Below are 20,186 nucleotides of genomic sequence, written 5' to 3' on the forward strand. Positions count from 1 at the left end.
CATGCAGGATTCGAACCTGCGACCGTAGCGGTCGCGCGGTTCCCGCCTGTAGCGCCTAGAACCGCTCGGCCACTCCGGCCGGCCTCTAATATTTAAGAAATTCAAGATGCCATGTATGTCTGATAGTCATACAAATTAGTCCTGATAGGGAGTAATAGATCATACTCAATTACTAAGATCGCTTAAGCAAGTTTATACTATCGCGACTCCTGAAAAGCAAAAGACTAGAAGTAGTTGCTTACCATTTGCTTGACATCTTTACAACTGTAGGTGTTCCAAGTGCGTTGCAGTCAGGTAATGGTAAAAAGTTTTCGAATCAAGTTATAAACTAGCTAAATAACATGTGACCTGAACTGAAATTGTTACATGGAAAAACCAGACGTAGTAAAATCCAAGATTCCATCGAACGGGCCAACCGGGATGTACATAATATGATAATGATGAATGCAGACAAATAACTCAGCACATTCGGCTGAGAGTCTTCGATTCATCCAATTCATGAAAAACCGTTCTTTTCATCAAGGAAATCAGCAGTCGCCATATGAGGCAATGTTTGGCTGTAAGGCAAAAGTGGGGCTGAGTACTTCAAACCTGCCTAAGGAAATTATTGATAACATGTTGACAGAGGAGGACCTTGAGAAAATCGAACAAGAAATGGAGGGTGCTATAAATGTAGGGACTACTCCCAACAACGAAGCTGCCGCCATGAAGCTCGAACCATCGGGAAGTCGAGACCAGTTACCTGAAAATGTGAAAATATTGTGTGTGGTATTTGAAGAAGACCGTAGTGCAACTCATTATTGTGCATCCTGTGGCAAATATGTGCATGCAATTGGTGGAAGAAGTAATGAAGCAGAGGAAGGATATGGAGGGAAAACTATTTGCAAACTGTGATATAATAAACAAGAAATCTGGAAGAAGAGGGAAGGAGCTCACGACAACTTGCAATCAGAAGGTGCAAAGATGCTTTAAAATCCCGGTGCAAAATTGCCACCTGCAATAGTTGGAGCCGGCTGGGGTGGCCGAGCGGTTCTAGGTGCTACAGTCTGGAACCGCGCGACCGATACGGTCGCAGGCTGGAATGCTGCCTCGGGCATGGATGTGTGTGATGTCCTTAGGTTAGTTAGGTTTAAGTAGTTCTACATTCTAGGGGCTGATGACCTTAGAAGTCCCATAGTGCTCAAAGCCTTTTTTTTTATTGTAATAGTTGGAGACAATATACGCATCTGTGTACCAGATGTTAACCGAGGTCGCAGAGGTCCCAGAAGCGTTTCTGCAGTTTTCATGAATGCCGAAGGCACTTTCTACAAGCTGGGAATAGAAGATGGTGTTCTCAAGCAACTGGATTCCAGAAACAAGTTCTCTATTCTGCACAAGAAATTGCTCACGTTGGAATCAGTGACCAAATCATTACGAAACATATCATCTTTTGTAGCAGTGACCAGTGGTCAGGGATAAAACAGATGCACTTGCTCTACTAAATGCGCCAAAAGCGCTGCAAATGGAGAAATAAGAAAATATCGTGTAATTCGAAACGTCATAAAAGCATAACTTGTTGTAATAACTGAATAGCTGTTGTATTAAAAAATTTATAAAGTGAATAGATAGTTTAGAGTTTAAATTTTTGTAAGTGAGATTAATCAAATAAACAGATTCATACAGCTTCAAATTATACATATTTATTCACTCTTTGTTTAACTTGCAATTCTGGTCGATCTGTCTATGTCACTTCGCAAATTAGCCGCCCAGAGCCCAAACTGAAGGAAAGATCGGACATTGGCCGGTTAATCTGCAGCGTTGTTGGCCACTTCCTGACTTATACAATTTGTAATTGTTGAGTCAAATCCGGTTTGCTACTTCGCTAACTGTCCGGCCGAATCCTGAAAACAGGAAAAGATCGAAAACTTTCCGGCTCATTTAAGCGACATCTGCCACCTCGCCACTTTGGTGACCAGTTCCCGCTTTGGCCGATTTCGGGCTTTGGCTCACCGGCCAAACAATTAGTCACCCCAGTGCTCCCGCGTAGATGGTCCATCCCAACTTGTTAGCGAGAGAACATTGCGAGAGGAACTGCATGCAGTAAACACTTGGAGTCGGTAACCTCGTAAGACAACATTGCTGACGGATGCATATAAAGACAATAGCAAAATTTATCGGGCAGGAAGAACATGTGACTGGTTTTCTCAGCACTCTCCCAAAATAATACATCTCGATTGGCCTGCAAAATAACCTGACTTGAACCCCATAGAAAATCTATGGGTCGAGTCAGATGAGCGGGAGAAACGTCGTAAGTATCACGCCCAGTTTGGTGGAACTGCGCTAAGAAATTCTCAGCTGGTGGCTTAACATGGATGCGACGCACCTGCACAATCGTTTGGACTTACTTCTACATCTACATCTACATTTATACCCCGCAAGCCACCCAACGGTGTGTGGCGGAGGGCACTTTACGTGCCACTGTCATTACCTCCCTTTCCTGTTCCAGTCGCGTATGGTTCGCGGGAAAAACGACTGTCTGAAAGCCTCCGTGCGCGCTCTAATCTCTCTTATTTTACATTCGTGATCTCCTCGGGAGGTATAAGTAGGGGGAAGCAATATATTCGATACCTCATCCAGAAACGCACCCTCTCGAAACCTGGCGAGCAAGCTACACCGCGATGCAGAGCGCCTCTCTTGCAAAGTCTGCCACTTGAGTTTGTTAAACATCTCCGTAACGCTATCACTGTTACCAAATAACCCTGTGACGAAATGCGCCGCTCTTCTTTGGATTTTCTCTATCTCCTCCGTCAACTCGATCTGGTACGGATCCCACACTGATGAGCAATGCTCAAGTATAGGTCGAACGAGTGTTTTGTAAGCCACCTCTTTTGTTGATGGACTACATTTTCTAAGGACTCTCCCAATGAATCTCAACCTGGTACCCGCCTTACCAACAATTAATTTTATATGGTCATTCCACATCAAATCGTTCCGCACGCATACTCCCAGCTATTTTACAGAAGTAACTGCTACCAGTGTTTGTTCCGCTATCATATAATCATACAATAAAGGATCGTTCTTTCTATGTATTCGCAATACATTACATTTGTCTATGTTAAGGGTCAGTTGCCACTCCCTGCACCAAGTGCCTATCCGCTGCAGATCTTCCTGCATTTCGCTGCAATTTTCTAATGCTGCAACTTCTCTGTATATTACAGCATCATCCGCGAAAAGCCGCATGGAACTTCCGACACTATCTACTAGGTCATTTATATATATTGTGAAAATCAATGGTCCCATAACATTCCCCTGTGGCACGCCAGCGGTTACTTTAACGTCTGTAGACGTCTCTCCATTGAGAACAACATGCTGTGTTCTGTTTGCCAAAAACTCTTCAATCCAGCCACACAGCTGGTCTGATATTCCGTAGGCTCTTACTTTGTTTATCAGGCGACAGTGCGGAACTGTATCGAACGCCTTCCGGAAGTCAAGAAAAATAGCATCTACCTGGGAGCCTGTATCTAATATTTTCTGGGTCTCATGAACAAATAAAGCGAGTTGGGTCTCACACGATCGCTGTTTCCGGAATCCATGTTGATTCCTACATAGTAGATTCTGGGTTTCCAAAAACGACATGATACTCGAGCAAAAAACATGTTCTAAAATTCTACAACAGATCGACGTCAGAGATATAGGTCTATAGTTTTGCGCATCTGCTCGACGACCCTTCTTGAAGACTGGGACTACCTGTGCTCTTTTCCAATCATTTGGAACCTTCCGTTCCTCTAGAGACTTGCGGTAGACGGCTGTTAGAAGGGGGGCAAGTTCTTTCGCGTACTCTGTGTAGAATCGAATTGGTATCCCGTCAGGTCCAGTGGACTTTCCTCTGTTGAGTGATTCCAGTTGCTTTTCTATTCCTTGGACACTTATTTCGATGTCAGCCATTTTTTCGTTTGTGCGAAGATTTAGAGAAGGAACTGCAGTGCGGTCTTCCTCTGTGAAACAGCTTTGGAAAAAGGTGTTTAGTATTTCAGCTTTACGCGTGTCATCCTCTGTTTCAATGCCTTCAACATCCCGGACTGTCTGGATATGCTGTTTCGAGCCACCTACTGATTTAACGTAAGACCAGAATTTCCTAGGATTTTCTGTCATGTCGGTACATAGAATTTTACTTTCGAATTCACTGAACGCTTCACGCATAGTCCTCCTTACGCTAACTTTGACATCGTTTAGCTTCTATTTGTCTGAGAGGTTTTGGCTGCGTTTAAACTTGGAGTGAAGCTCTCTTTGCTTTCGCAGTAGTTTCCTACCTTTGTTGTTGTACCACGGTGGGTTTTTCCCGTCCCTCACAGTTTTACTCGGCACGTACCTGTCTAAAACGCATTTTACGATTGCCTTGAACTTTTTCCATAAACACTCAACATTGTCAGTGTCGGAACAGAAATTTTCGTTTTGATCTGCTAGGTAGTCTGAAATCTGCCTTCTATTACTCTTGCTAAACAGATAAACCTTCCTCCCTTTTTTTATATTCCTATTAACTTCCACATTCAGGGATGCTGCAACGGCCTTATGATCACTGATTCCCTGTTCTGTACATACAGAGTCGAAAAGTTCTGGTCTGTTTGTTATTAGTAGGTCCAAGATGTTATCTCCACGAGTCGGTTCTCTGTTTAATTGCTCTAGGTAATTTTCGGATAGTGCACTCAGTATAATGTCACTAGATGCTCTGTCCCTACCACCCGTCCTAAACATCTGAGTGTCCCAGTCTATATCTGGTAAATTGAAATCTCCACCTAAGACTATAACATTCTGAGAAAATTTATGTGAAATGTATTCCAAATTTTCTGTTTTTCTGCCACTAATGCTGCTGAGTCGGGAGGTCGGTAAAAGGAGCCAATTATTAACCTAGCTCGGTTGTTGAGTGTAACCTCCACCCATAATAATTCACAGGAACTATCCACTTCTACTTCACTACAGGATAAACTACTACTAACAGCGACGAACACTCCACCACCGGTTGCATGCAATCTATCCTTTCTAAACACCGTCTGTGCCTTTGTAAAAATTTCAGCCGTATACGGGCGGTTATGAAGTCCCGTAACGGAATTGGACGTTATTAAATGCTGCTTGTAATGCTTTGTCTAGGGGTGAATATTTTTTTATTCGATGACTTTATATTCAGTGCAGTACTTGAGCCGTGGTAAAATTTGGTGTTTTGAAGAGCGCGCTGCAGCGCGTAGTGTGAAGCAGTCGCCCTCCGTGTCTGGTGGTGGCGCCGCTGTGGCAATCGCAGCTTTGGTGTCTCCCTCTGGTGTGGAAGGAGAAAGGTTGCTTGTTCACGTGCGTTTAAGGGGCGCTATGAGTTCGTCAGGGGGTTGGTCAGTCGGAGGCAGTTGGTCAGCCAAGGCAGTCTGGGCGAGTCTCTCGTCCGCTTTGGTGACGCGGTTAGTGTCTGTCGGTCGTCCGGGGTGCTAGTATTTGTTAGGCCACCATTCTGCTAGAGTTTTCTCACAAGGGAACCTCCCCATCGCACCCCCTCAGATTTAGTTATGAGTTGGCACAGTGGATAGGCCTTGAAAAACTGAATACATATCAATCGAGAAAACAGGAAGAAGTTGTGTGGAACTATGAAAAAATTAGTAACATATACTAACTGAGTAGTCTATGCGAAGATAGGCAACATCAAGGAGAATGGGAGTCAAGGAGCGCCGTTGTCCCGTGGTTAGTGAGAGCAGCTACGGAACGAGAGGTCCTAGGTTCAAGTCTTCCCTCGAGTGAAAAGTTTAGTTTTTTATTTTCAGTTTATGTGACAAACTCTTATGTTTTCATCACATTTTTGGGAGTGATTATTACATCCACAAGAAAATCTAAATCGGGCAAAGTAGAAAATCTTTTTACCCATTCGCTAAGTGTACAAGTTAGGTGGGTCGACAACATATTCCTGTCATGTGACGCACATGCCGTCTTACCAGTGTCGTATAGAATATATCAGACGTGTTTTCCTGTGGAGGAATCGGTTGACCTATGACCTTGCGATCAAATGTTTTCGGTTCCCATTGGAGAGGCACGTCCGTTCGTCTACTAATCGCACGGCTTTGCGGTGCGGTCGCAAAACAGACACTAAACTTATTACAGTGAACAGAGACGTCAATGAACGAACGGACAGATCATAGCTTAGCGAAAATCAAGAAAGTAAAATTTTCAGTCGAGGGGAGACATGAACCAAGGACCTCTCGTTTCGCAGCTACTCACGCTAATCATGGGACCACGGCGCTCCTGAGTTCACATTTTCTTGATGTTGCCTCTCGCCTATCTTGCGCATGGACTACTCAGTTTGTATATTTTGCTTATTTTTTTCATAGTTCCACACAGCTTCTTCCTGGTTCCTCGATTGATCTGTGTTCAGCTTTTCAAGGCCTATCCACTGTGCCAACTTATAACTAAATCTGAGGGTGGTGCGATCGGGAGGTTCCCTTGTCAGGCAATGGTCATTGGCGGTTGGATCGATCGGTTGGTCGGTCGCGCACTGGGACATAAGATGACTTGTCCGCATGGAGAGTCGGCGCATGTGAGGTCGCCACGTGAGTACAGTGGCCGCGCCGTATAGCGCGGTCGACACGAGAGCAATAGGAGTCAACCCACGACATCGGTCTGGCCGGGGCGAGCTGCGACGCCGTGAGACGGGAGATCGGCGCGCCTTCCTGCGTCCGTTGAAGCGGCTGTCAGCGGACGATTCGGGAGAGCGTTTTGGGGGCCTTGCGCCAGGTCTTTGCCAGAAATCACAGTTATTAGAAGTTAAGTGATTAGTGATATGTTGTTTCAGTTACTTGTTAAATTCTATTTGTGTTCTTGGTCAGTCTCTCGTCCCCAGCTTGCTCGTCTGTCGCTCGTCCTCATTTGTTAGGCAGTTACTATATATCTGTCTCTCTCTCTCTCTCTCTCTCTGTCGGTCTACCGTACGTTAATAGCTGCCTTTGTCATGTTTGTCGGATTCGGTGTTAACGAATTTAGAGAATTAAGGTAAAGGCCCAATTCCTGAAATATGTTTTCATCTTGCCCATCATCTTGCGAGGCGGTATATGTGTGATGTAAGTCTGAATTTCATGGGTTTTATTTAAATAGTCATTTTTATAAAGTTGCCACGCTTCCACCGTAAGAGTTCTTTTAAAAACAAATTGCTCTGTCGGTGGAAAACAATTTCTTAGTGTGAGTGTTTGTACCATTTCCATCCCTCTTACGGAGTACATAGTTAATGTGTTTGTGTGAGTTAAAATTTTTAGTTTAAAGTAATCTGGTGTGTTGCAGATTTGCACCAGTGTAGTCTTTCAGAGGTTGTTGTGAGCGGTCGTGACTACGGCCGTGTTGAAAGGGAGCGTCAAGCTTGTCAACCCGAAGGCTCATACCGTCAATATTGTTCTTTCTGCCTCTAAATAAAATTGTAACTTGATATTTCGAGGGTGCTTTTCTGCTTATAAATTTTAAATGTTTTTGAAAAGGCTTTTAAGAATAAAATTCCCATTGGTTAAAGGTAGTTTCATTTTCATCAGTTACTCCCTGGCTTCCACGCTCACCTAGTGTGATTAAATGTGTTAATGTTGAAACGTCCCCTTAGAACAATTATACATGACTGTGCTTAAACTGACACACAATATTTTTAGCGCAACGCCATCTGACTTTCAAAAATCCCTACAAAAGAATGGCCCTGACTAACATTAACCTATACCTTTCACAAATCACTTACCTCACAAAAATCTTCATTACTCGAACTACTGCAATACAGCGAGCGCCACTACTGCCAGCTAAATAAAAGATTCAAACTACGGAAGGCACTTACTACTGATAGGGATAGTTAGCAAATGAAAGATTTTAATAGAGAACAAACAATGTATTTACCTTAATAGTCATAATATATATAGCAGTTCATGACATCCAGTCTTACAAATTTCAAAACTCCGCCATCTCTCTCCCCACATCCACCACTGCTGGCGGCTCACCTCCAACTGAGCAACGCTACGCGCTGTTCACATCCAGCTGCCCAACACTACAATGGCAGACAACAATGCAAACTAGCCACAGACTGCACACAGCACAGCCAGTGATTTTCATACATAGCGCTACGTGGCGTTACCAATAAGAAAAACTAAGCAGCCTACTTACAATGTTCTTGATGAATCGCTAGTAAATAAAGTAAATTCTTTAAGAAACGATTTTGAAAGTAAATTTACGGTTCAACTGATACAAAAATAAGCTGGAAAAATAAAACGAACGAAATCCTATTACACTATAACGACCCAACGAGTTCCTTATTCCGAAATAGAAAATATTCCTTAACAAACTTGGTTGAGTTCTGTTTCACCCTGTAGTCTTCTCCTGTCATTTAGACACAGGAGCTTGGAAAGAAGAATTCGGTCAAATTCCACAGGGTTTGTTTTGACCTTAATTTAAATGAGACAAGTACATTTGATATGGTGTTTGCTTGAAACTACCAGTACAAGTTGAGGCGATCGTGTTCTCTCATCTGGAAAGACGAGAAAACATTTAATTTCAGAAGAGATCCGCGAGTTTCTCGCCGAGTTGAGATTAATTTAGTTCCAGGAATGCCGGCAGAGGTACCATTTCCTATGGGAGGGGTGACGGCCTACTGTGAGAAGCGGAAGAAGCAGCCTTATTCCGCTTCCGAGCGCTCCTGCCTGCTTCGGTAATGAAACAAGTTTAATAAGCCAGCAGTTCGACCCTAAACACCGCTTTCGCCTTGTTAACGGCGGCTGCTAAGTAATGTCTTTATTACGTTGCAGTCAGATTAGCGATGGTGAACGCTGCGAAATGTGCTCACGCCAAAATACCAGACAGTTTCATCGAATTTCCATCTCTCTCTCCCCCCCTCCCCCTCCAACCCCAGCCACAGTTTGTAGAACATAAGCTTGCTCCAACCTTCCTACTCCTTGAAAAACTTTTATAAATGTCCCCTGTGGAATAATAACAAGATAGCACGCAGGTTGTTTCACAAGCTGTAAATAACTTTATAATGAGCCGCTAGTCACTGTGGTTTAGGTAATCATTTACTCCAGCCACGACCGGTTTTGGGCGACTTTCCCCAATCTTACATTACTTTTTTTTTGTTTGAGAGTGCTGGCGCCTACACGATGTCGTATGCTGTAGTGACGCAATTTCTCTGTCTTAGTTTCTGGAATCCAGCGTTAAAAGAATCACTTCTATCAGTTTCTGGGAGCAAAGTAAGGGAACTGGCTGGTTCCGGTGAGTTTGCCTTCACAGACTGGCCAACATTCTCTCTGCGCGAATACATGTCCTTCATTAACAATACGCCTAAAACGTTTATCCATACTGAAAACTACAGAGTGGCCGAAATAAACCTTTGTAAGTTGTAGAACGCTATTTACAGCATATGCTGGAGAAAGCCATTGTCGGCGCTGTGCGTTGTTCGTTAACTGTGAACACACTTAACAGCACTGCCGCAAGCGTTGGCAGAAACATGATATTCAGAATTATGCTGTAGCTCTTCCAGTGTGTGGGACACCGGACCCTTACTTAGCTGGCATTTATCTCGGATCTTTCGCCCAGAATGAGGCCCCAAGCGACTAGAATAAAAACGCGGTGGATTCTTGTATATAAGAAGGCTAAAATATCAGACCAATATCCTTTGTATCCTGCATAATTCTTGAAAGTATTCTGAGTTCAGGGATAATAAACTACCCTGAGACTGAAAAGCTTCTGTCCACAAATAAGCATGAATTTACGTAGCATCGCCCGTGCGAAACTCAGCTTGCGTTTTTCTCGCACCACTCGCACCATATCCTGTGAACCATGAATGAAGGGCAACAGAAAATTCCATATTCCTAGGCGTTATAAGTAATTGAAACCAAAACGTAGTCCTCGATGGCGAGTGCTCGTAAGAGAAGAGAGTATCGTGAGTAAAGCCCCAAGGAATTATGATAGGACCGCTCTTATTATCTGTATCCGTAAATGACTGACAGGCTGGGCAGCAATCTGCAGTTGTCTGCTGATGAGGCTACGGTCTAAAGGAAGGTGTTATCGTTGAGTGACTGTAGGAGGAAACAAGATGACTCAAAATTTCTAATTGTTTCGATGAATGGCAGCTACCTCTAAATCTAGAAATGAAAGTTAATGTAGGTTGGTGGGAAAAGCAATCTCATAATATTAAAATACAGAATTAGTATAGTGCTCATTGACACAATAACGTCGATTAAATTTCTGAGCGTAAAGTTGCAAAACGATATAAAATGGAACGAACATATAAGGAAGGTAGTAGGAAGGCGAATGGTCGACATTGGCTCATTGGGAGAAATTGTAACTCATTTATGAAGAAGACCGCGTATAGAACAAAAAGGTAACCTATTCTTGGTTACTGCTCGAGTATTTGCGATCCCCAACGGGTAGGATTAAAGAACATCAAAGAGTTTCAAACACGTGCTACTTGGCCTGTTACCGGCAGGGTCAATCAACAAGCTAGTATTATGGAGATGCTTACTGAACTCAACCAAAGAGAAGAACACGTTCTTTTCGCGAAACATATAGAGAACCGCCATTTGAAGCTGACTGCAGAACGATTCTACCGTCGCCAACGTACATTTCGCCTAAGGATCACGAAGACAACAGAAATTAGGGCTCGCACATATGCATATAGACAGTGATTTTCCTTGTTTTGTAAAGACAACTGCCTTTTCCTGCTGCTAGCTACTTTATTTATGGCATACGCGTTTCGCCTTCTCCTGTTCTAAGGCATCATCAGTGGGGTCTATAACAATACAGTTTTGTTAGTTTTAAACAGTTCACTCCGCAATTTTTTTTGTAAAAAAGTAATTACTTAAGATTTACTGATCTGCGTTTCCTCACATCTGGTCTGGAGATCGCACTACCACTTTTCAGTGCCATATAATCACATCTTTGTGCTCTCGCTTTCCACACACTGTTCACCATGTTTCTCACTCTTTTTTGTAGTGGACTATTGTTCTTTTGTCACTCGATACAACTGTTTCCTCGTACACTGTTTTTCACAACGTAAATATTGCGACTCCATTACGTGTTTCATCTTCTTTGGTATGTTTACCTATTTGTTGCGAACCTAACGAAGTATATATTACAGACTAACTTCTATTTATGATGTTTATAACGTGTTTGTGTATGAGAGAGAGAGGGGATAAAACCGACGAGTTTTGCCGCCTTACTGGAAGGGCCTTTATGCCCGCACGGTATCACTATTAGTCGATGTCGGCAGCCATGTCTTGCTGCATCAGTAGCCTCCCTATCATACACATGGCTTTCATTTGGGCCAAACAGGTGGAAATCAGAAGGTGTGAAATCCGGGCTATAGTGTGGCTGAGGAAGAACCGCCAAATGAAGGTTTTTTAGCTCCCCACGGGTCCGCACACTTGTGTGAGGTCTTGTGTTGTCATACAGAAGCAGAAAGTCGTTTGCATTTTTGTGGCGACGAACACGCTGATATCGTTTCCTCAGATTCCTGAGGGTAGCACAATACACTTCAGACCTGATTGTTGCTCAATGAGGGAGAACATAAACCAACCAGAGCCTCGCCAACATGATTTTACTGAGTGAGTGTGCGGCTTTGAACTTTTCTTCGGATGAGGGTTGGTGTGATACCACTCCATGGACTGCCGTTTTGTTTCCGGTTGGAAGTAATCCTTCATCGCAACTAATACGTTCGCCAAAACATTCCCACGATCATCCACGTAGCACGCAAGACATTTCGCATATATACACTCCTGGAAATTGAAATAAGAACACCGTGAATTCATTGTCCCAGGAAGGGGAAACTGTATTGACACATTCCTGGGGTCAGATACATCACATGATCACACTGACAGAACCACAGGCACATAGACACAGGCAACAGAGCATGCACAATGTCGGCACTAGTACAGTGTATATCCACCTTTCGCAGCAATGCAGGCTGCTATTCTCCCATGGAGACGATCATAGAGATGCTGGATGTAGTCCTGTGGAACGGCTTGCCATGCCATTTCCACCTGGCGCCTCAGTTGGACCAGCGTTCGTGCTGGACGTACAGACCGCGTGAGACGACGCTTCATCCAGTCCCAAACATGCTCAATGGGGGACAGATCCGGAGATCTTGCTGGCCAGGGTAGTTGACTTACACCTTCTAGAGCACGTTGGGTGGCACGGGATACATGCGGACGTGCATTGTCCTGTTGGAACAGCAAGTTCCCTTGCCGGTCTAGGAATGGTAGAACGATGGGTTCGATGACGGTTTGGATGTACCGTGCACTATTCAGCGTCCCCTCGACGATCACCAGTGGTGTACGGCCAGTGTAGGAGATCGTTCCCCACACCATGATGCCGGGTGTTGGCCCTGTGTGCCTCGTTCGTATGCAGTCCTGATTGTGGCGCTCACCTGCACGGTGCCAAACACGCATACGACCATCATTGGCACCAAGGCAGAAGCGACTCTCATCGCTGAAGACGACACGTCTCCATTCTCCGTATGCCACGGCAAACTGGCTGACACTGACGGCGGCGGTGCACAAATGCTGCGCAGCTAGCGCCATTCGACGGCCAACACCGCGGTTCCTGGTGTGTCCGCTGTGCCGTGCGTGTGATCATTGCTTGTACAGCCCTCTCGCAGTGTCCGGAGCAAGTATGGTGGGTCTGACACACCGGTGTCAATGTGTTCTTTTTTCCATTTCCAGGAGTGTATTTTTCCTTGTTCGTTATGGTCATTTGTTATGCGGCGAGAAACCCAGCCCACACACACATTTGAGTATCCAAAATGGTGGACCACTGTATCAGCACTACCAAGACGTCCAGTTGAGCAGCGAGATAATTGTAATACATTGATCACCTCGAATGAGAGTGTCCTCACGTTCCAACATAGCAGGAGACACAACAGTGAGCAGATTCCCGGCACGCGGGAGATCGGACAGGTTTACGCCACCTTGTTGTGATTAGGACAGACGCCTGACCCAACGGATCTCCGTGCTTTTGTTTACTGCCAGATCTCCATAGCTATTCTGCTAGCTTCTGTGAATATTTGCGATGCTCTGGTTCGCTAAGAAAAGCTCAATTCCAGCTATTTGCTTGGAGCTTACTTCCGTTACAGACACCATTTTGAAGACTACGTATAGCGCCTCCACATATAGAAATTTCTTAAGTGAATAGCTGAAGCGAAATTATCCCGCGATGACTCACAAAGGTTCTGCATTTTTTCCAACTAAATTGGCTTAGAAAAATAAATGTGTTGTATTATGAGAGTTGAATGAAAAGTAATGCTTCAACCATCGTTAATTGGGTGTGGATGGGAGTATTTTAATAAATCTGCTGCAGAAATAATGCTTAGAAGGTTATCTTTAATTACCAGTAGTCACTTTTTCCACATAATCACTAGCCACTTGTATACATTTCTGCCAACGATGAACAAGTTTTCTGAAGACGTCATGGAAGAAATCGACAGTCTGTTTCCACAACCACAGTCTCACAGTCGTAATGGTGTACGCACGTTTCGTCGCCTGTCAAAATTGAATGCAGAAAGGCGTCACCTTCATTCTCGTAACGCGAGAGGAGTTCCTGGTAAATTTCAAGCCTGTGCGCTTTCATTTCAGGAGTCAGCATCCGGGGTACCCATCGTGCACAGATCTTCCGATAGCCAAGCAAAGCAGTAATTTGACCCAAACGTTGTTGTGAAATGTCGATTGTACTTGCAGTTTCACTCTGAGTGATCCGACATTTGTCCTGAATCAATCCGTCAACATTTTGCTTGTGAAAGTCAGTGGTTGCTGTCAGAGGCCGTCCAACTCTTTATTTTTCATGCAGATCAGATGTTCCCGCTTCAGTATCTCCGACCTTACTCGCTCAACGACGCACAGTACTCACATCAACACAATCACCATAAACGGCTTGAGCCGTGTACGGCTCGCGTTTATCCCATTTATTGTTTGTCATTTTCTATTACGGTACTGCCGCCTCGTTTTCTTATTCCATTTACTGGCGTCACTAACTTCCTGCCTTACTTACCTATGAGCGGCATTAGCAGCGCGTATCGATAAGTGCACTTTCGTACCATCTCTGGAGTGCCCGACAGTATTTCCGGGTCGTCGTGTGTCTGGCAGTCAGTTCGGGACGGACCAGCAGTGCAGTCGGGACGTAGCAGCAGTGAAGTCGGAGACGGAGCGCCGGTGAGGCGCCGACAGCCAGTGCTCGCCGACCGCTGGCGACACACATGAAGTGTCCGACGGAGGGAGATTGGAGCGGGACGACTGTTCGTTCGTCGTTCGGTTGGTTGTCTCATCGGCCGACGTATATTTGGTCCTTTCACCGTTTCCGGGCCTGGGCAGTTGGTCAGTTGGGGTGGAGCAGTGAGGAAATCTCCGCAGCGCGTAGTTTGGCCGGGACCGCTGACGGCCTCTATGCGGTGTCTGAGTATGTGGTGCTGTTCCGAAAGCTACGAGGTTCGTGGCTCACCGATCCTGGACATGAAAGTTTAGTTTTGACTTAATCTATCAGCAAGTCACGACTTTTCACTTTGTGTCGTTTGGAGTTCGTTGTCGGCTGTTGGGATGTTCCCACGAGCAACACCTTGTGTTTTCAAGTTGACAAATTGTAGCCACCCTCCGGTGGAGTTTAACTGTACTTGGTTATTTGAAATGAAGTGCTCCAGCGGAATATTCTGCCTTGTGGCCGTTAATGTTCCGGTTACCTGCCCTGGACGTTGATGTAAATTCAGGCAGCGTATTTTCCTCCTCGTGTTGTTGCTGTCCAGCACGTTGTGTAGTTTGACAGCCAACACCTTCTCCAATGTTCCATTGAACTCCCTGTTATGTGTTGGTCGGGTGAAGCGGAGGTTAGCTCATCTGTGGGTCCGTTGACTGTCTGTCAGTTGGGTTTTCGTCTTATCGACAATGGTTGGGCCGACTGCCTATCTCACCGAAGCGAGCATTTGTGTTTGTATTCCAGGCCGACCCCCGGAACTTCAGAGCGCCCTTGGATGTACAGTTGTGGACAAACCGAGCGAGACCCCTCGCCTTTTCGTTATGCTGATCCGCACAGCTTTAAAGTCTGCTACACAGCATAACAGGCAAGGCGACGAAGTGCTACCAACATACTGTGCAAGTTCGCTCAGCTGATGCGCTGAGACAGCAAGCGCTGGCGAAATTCGCGCTTCGAAGACGTCACAGCATCGTCTGCTACCACTTCATGGGAAACGAAATACCTCAAGTATAAGCCAATGTGTTGTATTCGCATATCTGTGACTAAAACTTGGATCTAAAGTGTGGTTGTGGATAGTACGTATGCTCAGATTGTGAATCTAACATAAGGATTAAAGACAAGGGGAAATGAATTAGGCGTCCATCCTCTTCCGTAACATCAAATATATTTTAGTTATTCTTTCTTAAATGAACTGCGCAGAAAATCATTCACCAGAAGTGAATAACTTTTTAGTAACACCAGATGATATTAAGTTTGCCGGCGCGGGTTTGCCGTGCGCTCAACGGCGTCATATCGCGGGCCGCGCGGCTGCTTACGCTGTCAGTTCGAATCCTTCTCCGGGCATGGATGTTTGTTAGGTTAGCCATGTTGAAGTAGTTCCAGATCTAGGGGACTGATGACCTAAGCAGTTTGGTGGCATAGTTCTTAGAGCCATTTTTTGACCTTTCGCGTAAATTTTCTTTACATAAACGGCCTTATCTTTAGATTGCGTGACATAGCTCACTTTCTTACACCACCAAGGGACCGTATACCGCAGGAAGTGCGATACATTTCCGCTTATTATGTCCATCCGTACTCGAGGTAAACGGGTTTTAAGGGTTGGGTAGATAGACGGTCAAGGAAGTGAGACTAGTAGGGTTCCATTTTTACCGATTTACGTGACGAAATCCTAACAACGAAAATAGTTACTGAAGATGAGAGCCGCATAACAATTTCTCCTACTCTTTATTCGAAATGTTCCAGTTGCAATCGATCCATCAGCATATTAATCGTAGCTACGCTTTCGATCGAAATCGCGTTTACAGGAATGCAAATAAAATCCATTTGCCTATACACATGGTAATTCAGATTCCCCCGCGTTTTAGATGTGCGAGCACTCCCATTGCTAGCTACCTTAAGGAACACTTCGGCTAATGAACGTTTCCTGGCTGTGGCACGTCTAATGGAGAATTCGAAAGATTGTAGAGTACGTTTGGCAGCTACGTAGCCGTTTATTTCCTGGGGTGATGCAGAATTATCCTACTAAATTTACTCGCCAATAACAGTTTTTTGTTATTTCGAAAAACATCCCGAATGATTGTCACATAAGCGGTGACATAAAGGTAGACAATTCATGTTTTTGAGTCCAGAAAGCTCTGTGCAACAGAAACTGCAGATAATTTTTCCATTTCCATTGCGAAATTGCCGGTTTATTCATGTCTGGAGTAATAATAGAGGACTGTTTGCCTGGGTTGTCTGCTAGCGTAGTGAAAGGTTTTTGCTACTACAAGGGAGGTCTGATTTGTTTTCGGTTCTAATCTTGATGGAGACAGGCAGACTATCGGCAAAGGAATTTTAAGAAACTCTCGCGCCCCCAATACGTTCTATTGCTACCTTTATTCTGTACCGGCACCCTGTGGATGGTGATACGAAACTCTTGCAGAATTTCATACTTATTGCTATCTACTTTTTCCGCTTTTGTCAATAATTGCATTGACTTAAGTGTGGCACTGAATGATTTTTAACTGAATTTCGTTATGAATCTTCACGCATTGCTAAATTTGCACACTTTCGTGGTAGGTCAGCAACGATAGTCCAGTATGACTGGTCTGAACGTTGACACAGACCATTTCGCGGCCGAATGCGCATAATATTTTCCTAATTCGTAACGATCTGGGATACTTCGTCTTACTAAAACAGTTATGTTACTTCGATAAGCTGAAATTCATTTTTATTAGTGCAGTTCATAGTAAGTAGCATTTCTTCTTTCATTTATATCTTACATTTAGGTGTTGTGGTTAACACACTAATCAGCAGTAATATAGTCATACACGTGATTGAAAACAGTCTGACAAATTTCGGATAGCTTTTCAATTTCAGACCTGTGCATAGTATGTTGGTAGCACTTCGTCGCCTTGCCTGTTACGCTAGGTAGCAGACTTCAAAGCTGTGCGGATCAGCATAACGAAAAGGCAAGGGGTCTCGCTCGTTTTGTCCACGACTGTACTGTCTTTTCTTGTTTGTTCTTGTTGTTTGTACTTCTATGGCTTCTGGCCGATTTTTAGATAAGGTTGTTTTACCGTCAAGGGGTCTGATGGTTTGGGCCTTCAGCCTAATTTAAAATACAGTTGTACGTAAAGCCTTTGGCATTTTTAAAATTAATGTTATTGAGTCTTAAGTGTTGGGCCTTCAGCCGATTTTGCATTTAAGCTATTTGCTCTTACCATGTCAGATTCCTTGGGCCTTCAGCCTAATTAAGGAACTGTTTTAAGATAAGGCTTTGCCATTTCAATTTCTAATTTTGGTTGAGCTTTAAGGTATTGGCTTTCAGCCATTTTTAAATTACAGTGGTCTTGCCCTTAAGGCATGAGATTGTACGGCGCATTTAGCTGCTAATTAAGTTCAAAAACTAAAGTGCTGTTTTTTTTTCAAATTTTCTTGGCTTTTGTAATGTTTGATCAAATAAAAGGTTGTATTTTCTAGTGTAAGTATCGGCCGCTTATTTTGGCCACTTTTCACAACTTAAACTACCTGTCCTGCTCTGTCTTGCGGGTCTAGAAGGGCGTCTCATTGCTTTCATTCTCGGATGAATCTCCTTTGGGGTGACACCTTCTGCTGTCAAGAATAGAATGACAGCACGTTGCTTAAATCGCATTGGAATCGCAGGGTTCCATACTTTATACCGTAACAACACAACCGTTCAATGCTAAGGCTTCCCGCCAACTGGAGCTGAAGAGAAGAGACTACGGAACAAGCCAGTACCTGCCGCATACCAATACTGCCAACTGTTGATGAGTTACAAAGGTGAAGGCATTACTCTTCAGTCAACCCTCGTACTTATTGAACGCATCTCGTACATCGTGTATGGGTTTACTTGCTGAAATGGAAGAGCGGCACAACGACGCAATGCTCAGCAGTTCCCCCAGCATCCTCTAAGTGTTGGTGCATTACTTTCTGTATTGTATTGTTCGGTTTGCTGATTGGTTATTAAAAGGTTTCTCACTGTTATATGTGAACTGTGAATTTACTTTAAAAATCTTTTCTTATAGAATTTACTTTATTTACTAGCGATTCATCAAGAACATTAACTCATTTAATCACACTAAGTGAGCGTGGAAGACAGGGAGTAACTGATGAAAATGAAACTACCTTTAACTACCTTTAACCAATGGGAATTGTATTCATAAAAGCCTTTTCAAAAACAGATTTAAAATTTATAAGCAGAAAAGCACCCTCGAAATATCAAGTTACAATTTTATTTAGAGGCAGAAAGAACAATACTGACGGTATGAGCCTTCGGGTTGAGAAGCTTGACGCTCCCTTTCAACACGGCCGTAGTCACGACCGCTCACAAAAACCTCTGAAAGATTACACTGGTGCAAATCTGCAACACACCAGATTACTTTAAACTAAAAATTTTAACTCACACAAACACATTAACTATGTACCCCGTAAGAGGGATGGAAACGGTACAAACACTCACACTAAGAAATTATTTTCTACCGAAAGTGCAATTTGTTTTTAAAAGGACTCTTTCGGTGGAAGGGTGGCAACTTTATAAAAATGACTAAGTAAAACCCATGAAATGGAGACTTACATAAAATGTAGAACATGCTCTACATTACACATATACTGCCTCGCAAGATGATAGGCAAGATAAGAACATATTTCAGGAATTCGGCCTTTACACCTTAATTTTATAAATTCGTTAACACCGAATCCGACAAACATGACAGAGGCAGCTATTAACGTACGGTAGATTGACAGGGGGATTACTGAACAACCCGGACCGCAGATTGCTCTAACCCTCCCCAACCCACAAGGGAAAAATGGACCACCCAATTCACAAATAACCACCTTCCCGCGGGTGGGCAAACGGAGAAGAATGATGGGACGATTCCAAAACAAAGCGGCTGGTGACCTCAAGAAAACAAGTAGAATTTAACAAGTAAATGAAACAACATCTCCAATCAGTTAACTGCTAATAAACTGCGATTTCTGGCGAAGACCTGGTGCAGCACCCCCAACGCTCTCCCGAACCGTCCGCTGCCAGCCACTCCAACGGACGCAGGAAGGCGCGCCGATCTCCCGTCTCACGGCGTCGCAGCTCGCCCCGGCCAGCCCGATGTCGTGGTTTCACTCCCGTTGCTCTCGTGTCAACCGCGAAGCCACTGCCCCTTTCTATACGGCGCGGCCCACTGGACTCAAGTGGGGACCTCACATGCGCCGACGCTCAAGGCGGACAAGTCATCTCGTGTCTCAGTGCGCGACCGACCAACCGACCGATGCAACCGCCAATGACTGTTGCCCGAGCAACTCGAGCAGACTGGCGGCGTAACGCGCCGACTCAGATGCAGGAACTCAGCCCCGACCGGGCAACCACTAGATGAGTCCTGTTACTGGTGGAGTGGCAAGACACTCATTTTCTGGCTTAAAGTTTGATCCAAACGACAGACATACTCGCACTCCGACGATAGACAGACACTAACTGCCGCACAAATGCGAACGAGAGACAGACCAGCAACTGATGACGCGAGACTAACCTAGCCTCACTCCGACTGACCAACTGCCGAGCTCATAGCGCCCCTTAAATGCACGTGAACAGGCCACCTTTCCGCTTTCCCATCAGAGGGAGACACCAAAGCTGCGATTGCCACAGCGGCGCCACCGCCAGAAACGGAGATCGACTGCTTCAGACAACGCGCTGCGGCGCGCTCTCCAAACGGCAACTTTTTTTACCACGGCTCAGTATGGTAGTATTTTGACAGAAATAAAGGTAACTTTAGCAACAAACTCAATAAATCATCATTACAGTATGTCCTTAGAGTGAGCCACCGGGAACTACGTATCCTTTGTACCAAAATAGAAGTACTAGGAAAACACCCCTGAAGATCCTCCTCCCACAACGTCAGCTGTCCGATTTATGATAAATTCAATTAATAACAGTAAGTAATAAACAAAATCGGATACAATCTGTTGACTGCGCAACAATTTCTTTCACTATGCCAGTA

This window comes from Schistocerca cancellata, chromosome 8 (genome assembly GCF_023864275.1).
Source record: "Schistocerca cancellata isolate TAMUIC-IGC-003103 chromosome 8, iqSchCanc2.1, whole genome shotgun sequence".
In the NCBI taxonomy this organism is placed as follows: Eukaryota; Metazoa; Arthropoda; class Insecta; order Orthoptera; family Acrididae; genus Schistocerca; species Schistocerca cancellata.